The following is a 7,497-nucleotide window of genomic DNA, read 5'->3' as shown; positions in this document are numbered from 1 at the left end:
ACAAGGCAATTATGGCACCGTAACGACTGAAGGTGACGACTCCTTCCTCAGCGACTTTGGTGAATCCGCCTGTAGCAGTGTCAATTTAAATATCTTTTCTCAATCACCGCAGACACAGACACATACACAGACACAGACTGGACGGAAACGTAAAATTGAGGAATTACTTGAAAGCTCGAATAGAGACTTTCAAAGAGTGACGTCGTTAGCCGAGGAAATATTGGTCGGTGGCACAGAGAGATCCGCAATTCAATTATTTTTTGAAAGCCTTGTCAAGCAGGCGGAGGGAGCTAGTTTAAATAGCCTGGAAATGTCGGAGTTACAACTCCAAATTTCTCAAACATTCCACCAATTTTTTGTGAATCGTTGAAAATAAGTTTTTCATTAACATCTTTTATAATATTTATCATTTTAAATAAAAGCCCATTCATTTCAAATATATAAAAAAGTACAAAGTTATTTATTTATTTTGTAGTTGTTCTTTTTGTTATTTCAGCGCAAACAATTTTGAGGAATACAAATCCATACAGGTTACGTTGAACCGACATATTTGTTTTATAATACATTTATTGAATTATTTACTTATTTATTAAAGAAGAGATACTTTTTAAGAAGACCTCGGGTATCAAAAGCACTTCGTCTTGCGTTAGCGCTTGATAATGTTGTACTCTGATGTAATGACGCTACAAATTGTCTCCACTGCCCTTCAATTAGAATGCCACTTTCATTTACGTGGTCAACGAAGTTGTTGGGACAATAGAATTCGGCGTCTAGCCACTAAAATGCCAAATGTATTTTCAATTGTAACCCACACTCTGGATAAACATTTATTGAAGTGGTCTTGTTTTGCTTCCAAATGTTTTGTCAACGGAAAAGCAGCATCTCCCACATAATAAAATGGGAATTTTATCGCGCTACGTGGAAGATTTTCTGCTTCTGGTAGGTTCATTGTTCCGTTTAATATTCTATTTCCACGGTGAATGTATATTTGCTATCACAAACGGCTAACAACACAATGCTAAAATATTGCTTATAATTAAAATACAGTGATCCGGATTTTCGCGGACACTTGATTTGGACATGTTTGCCGTCAACAGCTCCTACAACATGAGGCTATTTCCCTTCACTCATGTTCATTTGGTTGCGCCAAGTATATTCCTGAAAGTTCATCCCAAATGGCTGCGGATGTTTCCAATAAAATTTTGCCAATTGTTGACACTCCTACTCGAAAAGCCCAAGCCAACATCTGGCGGCAAACTCCATGGGCCAAATATCTATTGTAAGAGTTGATGAACATATGTATTTATTTATTATGAAATTTACAAACAAAATGTACTAACACTAATGTTATTGCCAGGCGACATTTTGCTGTTATTGGACGACGTATGTATATGAAACTGTTTTGCTATACGCCTTTTAATGAAGCTTAGAAGAAGCTTAAATTGATCCACTTGCATTCGAGTCGCCTTTTGGAACTGAGAGGAATCACTGTTTTTTTATATAGATGAATAAATTATTGAAAAAACCATGCAGCTCTCTCTCATTTTCCGCATACATAGGAATCGTCCACACCCGTGTTTTTTATCACTTATCGCGCACAAGCTTAAAATATTAATTAATTTCTTTTTGGCAACTAGAAGTAAAAGCAATTGTTGCAATATTTTTTTCTTTCCACTTCCATTTTAACCCTAGAACCATAATATGCGTAAATTTTACGCATATACAATTTTCAAATTGTGTTTGCACAAGTGTGCCATGACGTAACGGTACCCAGCGCCGGCAGTGCTTGTAGCAATTAGTTTTATATATGCAGGAATGAGAAAATCCAGCAAATGTGGTCATTTGAAGGTTTGAGAGCAAGTGCAGCACAAGTCTATGCGTAAAATTTACGCATTGTTGGTAAAAAGCGAAAAAATCGAATACGTAAAATTTACGCATTGTTAGTAATAAGTGGAATAATTATTCGTAATAAAAGTATACAACTGTTGTGCAAATTTTATGTAGGCTTGTTTTCACTGACGAAATGGCAGCTGGAAAACCAAGAAGCCATGGAACCAAGCGATGCATTTAAACTGTTTATTAGTGACGAGATATTGAATATTGTTTTATACCATACAAATGCCAAAATTTCTCAACTAAGAAATAAATATCAATCAAGAAATGCCACGGTTTCAAATACAAGTCTTATGGAATTGAAAGCCTTGTTGGGTTTGCTGTATTTGTCTGCTGTTTTGAAGAGCAACCATCTATCAACTGATATCTTGTTTGACACTTCTTATTCGGGCGATCGATATAGAGCGACAATGAGTAGACATAGATTCGAGTTTCTTCTAAACTCACTTCGTTTCGACGATATGACTACAAGAGAAGAGAAGAGTCTTCATTTGCGCCAATTTCTGAAATTTGGGATATTTTTGTTGATAGTTGTACAAAGAATTTTAAGCCTGGTTCCTATGTAACCATCGATGAGCAACTTGTTGGTTTTCGAGGTAGATGCCCATTTAGGATGTATATTCCGAACAAACCAAATAAATTCGGAATAAAAATTGTAATGGTCTGCGATGTCGCTACAAAATACGTTATTAACGCAGAGCCGTATCTCGGAAAATCTACTAATACACAAGGAAAACAACTAGCCAATTACTTTGTTGAAGGACTGTCGAAACCTTTGCATGGAAGTAACCGGAATATAACAATGGACAACTGGTTTACGAGCATCCCTTTGGCAACAAAACTGTTAAGTAATCCCTACAGTATGACAATTGTTGGCACACTACGTAAAAATAAAGCTGAAATACCACCGGAATTACTTGACACTAAGTCACGGCAGTGTGGCTCATCCCGATTCGTTTACAATGAGAATATGACTTTAGTGTCATTCCAGCCAAAACAAAATAGGACCCAACCACAAAAAAACCTGAAATTATACTCACATATAATTCGACCAAAGGCGCAGTTGACACTTTTGATCATATGACTCAAAATATTTGCTGCAACAGAAAGACGAAACGGTGGCCACTTTGTTTCTTTTACAATATGTTAAATATTGCTTCAGTTAATGCCTACGTTTTATATAGTCACAATGTAACACGAAACGGTCTTAAGCCTATGAGTAGGTCAAAGTTTGTACTTAAACTTCATGAAGAACTCACACAACCGTGGCAAGAGGAACGATTGCTAAATGCACGGTTGCCTACAAAATAAAAGAAAAATAAATGAAATAATAAAAACTAACAACCCAATAGGTTCAATAGTTAGTCAAAAAGCTTCTCCGCAAAAGGCGAAAAGGAAATACTGCACATTTTGCCACTACACAAAAAGACGATTTACTACAACATATTGCTCTGTATGCAAATCATCAGCAATTTGTGGTGAACATCAAATTAAAGTTTGTAAAAACTGTGTTAATGAAATTTAATCTATTCCTTCTCTTTTCTTTAATAAAATGAACTGAATTTTCTTTTAAAATCTTATACTTTATTTTAAAAATAAATTGTTTGATAAGAATTATCAATTTAGACTGCAAAATGGCTCAAAATCGGGTTATATTAGGCGGATTCTCATTTCTGCGTAAAATTTACGCATAGTTGGTCTTAACGTAGTATAGAATGACGTTATGGTTCTAGGGTTAAAATTTTTAAATTTCAATTTCAGTTTCAATTATTAACAGATTGCACAAACACATTGAAACATTTTCAGCTGTTCACTAACACTGTTACATTTTCTGGAACTTTCAATTGAATGGGAGATTTCGTAAGTAAGATAGAGAAAAACTATCGACATTCTAAACATATTGTAATCTTAATTTGCTAGAATAGGATAGACGAATACCCAATTTTTCAAGAAGAAGAAAAAGAAAAGCGCAGTTTATTTTGGATTTTAAAGAGGTAAGTTTGTTATTTGATAACTTGATATTTTATAATTAATTTCTTATATGTATATTATTAATTTCTTGTATATATTATAGAGAAAAGGAAAAAGATTAAGAAGGAGAAAAAGGTAAGCATTGTGAATTGAATGTTGTGTGTATAATTAAAAATTTTAATATTACAGAAAATTCAAATCTATTACGTATAACAAACAAATAAGAGAGAAAGTTTTAAATTATTAAAGTTAAATAGTGCATATTTAATTCAAATAGTTGTTATAGATAGTGAATTTTTGTGAAATATGTATGTAATTTGTGCGTTATATCTACATATATGTACATACATATATAAAAGTGAAAAAATTTAAAATCTAAATTGAAACGAATTGTCCGGATACAATTATAATTGTGTAGAATTTAGAATACCCAGGATTTCGGGAATAAAATAGGTATGGTCGGTTAGAGGAGGTTCTGCAGATCAATAGTGTAATCTTTTTATTGATGTGAAATAAATATAATTGAACAATAAGTTAATATTAAAAAAAAATCCACACGAATTAGTGAAGTGTTAGTGGACATAAAAATGCGAAATGTAAGTGTAAAATTAATTTTAAATCGAAAAATACGCTCTTCGAATAGTGGTAATTTTCAGCTTTAAACGCAAATATCTCGAATATTCCCGCGAGTATAAGTATATATACTCTTGAACTGAAGAACCTCCTCTATAACTAAAAATGTTCACTTGTTCGTTTAAGATATCTGTTCGTATGCAGAATATCTAAATTTGTTTAAAATAAAAACAACACTAGTGTTTCATAATGAATAAAAGTGAACATAGTTCGAATATGCATATACGCATTTCTGCTCCGAAGCATGACTTTAAAAATTAAATTAAAATTAAAATATCTTTAATCATCACCTTTTTTATGATTTTTCATAGAATGAATTTCGATGACCTCGTGGAAGAAATGGATTCCGAAGTTGAATGCTCACAACCGTTGAGCCCCCATAGAGGTTGTATTGAACATAAATATTTTTAATTTTTTAATAATATTTTTTTACAGATAAAGTGTTTAAAAAAATATCTTACAACCTCGTTTGCGCTCCTCGAGTAGAACCATCACAAATTGTGGTACCGTCACCATCTTCTGGCGGCCATGCAGGTATAATTTTTTATTATATAAATGTATGTATTAGTATTTGCTTTATACAAATACATTTATGTTTTTCAGATATAATCCAGAAGCTGGATGCGATTGAGACCCGACTCACTGCCATTAAAAAGTCCCTAACAGACAAAGTAAGTAACGCAGTATTACATTACCAAATTAAAACAGAAGCTAATTTTTATAATTTAATTTTCTAAATGCCAGAAAAGGCCGAGGTGCAGGCACAAAGCAAGTTATTGCGCGAATGCCGCGTCATAGCGACAAACATGCATCATTCGATTATCCGCATTACCCGTGACTTGGAGGACGAACATTACGTGGAGCTCGCTTCGAAACTGCCTATGTCATCGGAAGAGCACGTATTAGTTTTAAGTTGTAAATATTAGTTCTAAGTTGTACATATTAGTTTTATGTTGTAAATATTAGTTTTAAGTTATACATATGTATAAATTACTTTTAAGTTGCATATATTAGTTTTAAGTTGTATATATTAGTTCTAAGTTGAAGTTTCTAGTTTTATGCAATAATAATAGGCATATTATTAATTTAACTAAATATCTGATTTTGATTTTATTATTAAATAAAGCAAAATAATAAAAAAAAATTGAATTTTATTAAAAACAAATGAATTTGCTAGAAGTAACAAATGGGTAACAGATAATCTTGTTACTGCTTGTTCTTGCTAACATGCTTATATGTTATAGGTAACAAATTGATAACGAAAGTAATAACACTATCAGATATTCGGGGAACAAATACTTTTTGTTATCCATAACACACAGGTAAGCTAAGCGCTAACAAAAGAATTTGTTACCCGTAACATATTGTGAAGAGATTTGCTAACAAATGCATGTATTCTGTTAGAACAAGGCAGCATGCGATATTTGCCATTGGTTAGAGCGAGATAACCATTGAACATCAAATAGCTATGTGTTATTTTTTTCCCACTCTCTGAACAAAAGTAACAAATAACAAGTCGCTTACACGTTTGCTAACAGCTACCCGTTTGGTAGGGATGTTATTGATGCAAGTGGCAGCACTGTTCACTTTTGACGTTTGTATGCTGTGCTATGATTTGAAGAAAGTAGCTATTTATTAAGAAGAAGCTATACTCCCGTTATTGATGCAAGTGGCGGCAATGTAAATTTTTTACTTTTGTATACTGTGCTGCTGTAATTAATAAAGTAGCATTTATGGATAGGTGAGTAAAAGTGTAATTCATAGTTTTAATTTATTTATCAATTATGCTTTAATAGGTATTTGATTAAAGAAAAACAAGCCGTCAGAGACATCGGAAATAATTGTCCCACTATCTGATAGTGAAAGCAGGTTAGTTTTTTGGAAACATTATTGTGGGATGGCAACTCTATCCTGCATCAACTCACTGAATGGAGGACGACGAGTAGGAGAAGAGACGGCGAGCGCGACTGATCGAGCATTAAAAAGAAGCCTTGTTACTTTTGAATTTTTCGTTCACTTTTAATTAAAATACATTTTCTTGTTCAAATAAACTTAAAGCTACATTCAAATAAACTAAAATCTACATTATTATATTTCAAACGCTTATTTTTTTCATACTTGATAGCGACACTCATGAAGCACAAGCAAAAAAAAACTAAACGAAAGTTTAGGTCAGCTTGGCTAAGTAAATTTCCTTGGCTGCAAGACAACGACGGGTCCAGCTATTGTATAGCCTGCGGAAAGAAAATTGCAAATAACGTGACGTACTTAAACAAGCATTCTAATTTATCCTGCCACTTGCAAAATGTTGAGCGTAAAAAAGATCAAGTGAACATCGAATCATGCATGAATGTGGAAAAGCAGCAACTTTCCCAGCAAGTGCGTCAAGCTGAACTGACATTGGTCATGTTTTTGATATGTCATAATTTGCCATTTCTGTTGATGGATTCTTTGCCGTCTCTTATTAAAGAATGCTGCCCGGACTCAAAATTGCCGCTGCTCTTCAAATGGCAAGAACCAAGTCAGCAAATGTAGCGGAAATTTTAGGTAATATATATATATGCACATTTTCTTCCTCTTTGCACAAGAAAATATTTATTTATTTATTTAGTTAATAAGGCAAGGGATAAAATTGTGGATCAATTAAAACAAATAAAATTTTCGCTCATTGTTGATGAAACTACCGACGTATCAACGAAGAAATCGTTAGTCTTAATTGCGAGATATTTTGACCATTTGACAAAAAGAATAAGCGACAAATTTTTGGGTTTAATCAGCGTAGTAAATGCAGATGCAACAAGCATATATTCAAGTATTAACCCATCTTTACCCATCGTTGCGCAAGCGCAACATTTCGAATTTGTTTTTTTTTTATTTCTAAAATAAGGAAATAAATCTATGAAATGTAAGCCAGTCTCAAAAAGAAGAACTAACAGATAGACAACAATTTTTTTTATGGCTTTTCAAATACAAATGCATTTTATTTTTATCATTCAAAAA

General features: G+C 32.9%; 1 long non-coding RNA gene across 1 annotated transcript; it reads left to right on the top strand.

Moving 5' to 3' along the window:
* The first annotated feature begins 4,798 nt into the window (after positions 1–4,798).
* Positions 4,799–5,470, top strand: LOC126759132 (uncharacterized). Its single transcript, XR_007666966.1, has 3 exons — positions 4,799–4,882; positions 4,933–5,031; positions 5,101–5,470. It is a non-coding gene; the product is annotated as an uncharacterized LOC126759132 (long non-coding RNA).
* Positions 5,471–7,497: the final 2,027 nt, after the last annotated feature.

The sequence above is a fragment of the Bactrocera neohumeralis genome, chromosome 5 (assembly GCF_024586455.1).
Source record: "Bactrocera neohumeralis isolate Rockhampton chromosome 5, APGP_CSIRO_Bneo_wtdbg2-racon-allhic-juicebox.fasta_v2, whole genome shotgun sequence".
Classification (NCBI taxonomy): Eukaryota; Metazoa; Arthropoda; class Insecta; order Diptera; family Tephritidae; genus Bactrocera; species Bactrocera neohumeralis.
Note: the sequence above shows the minus strand (reverse complement) of the source record. Positions and strands in the feature narration are given on the sequence as shown.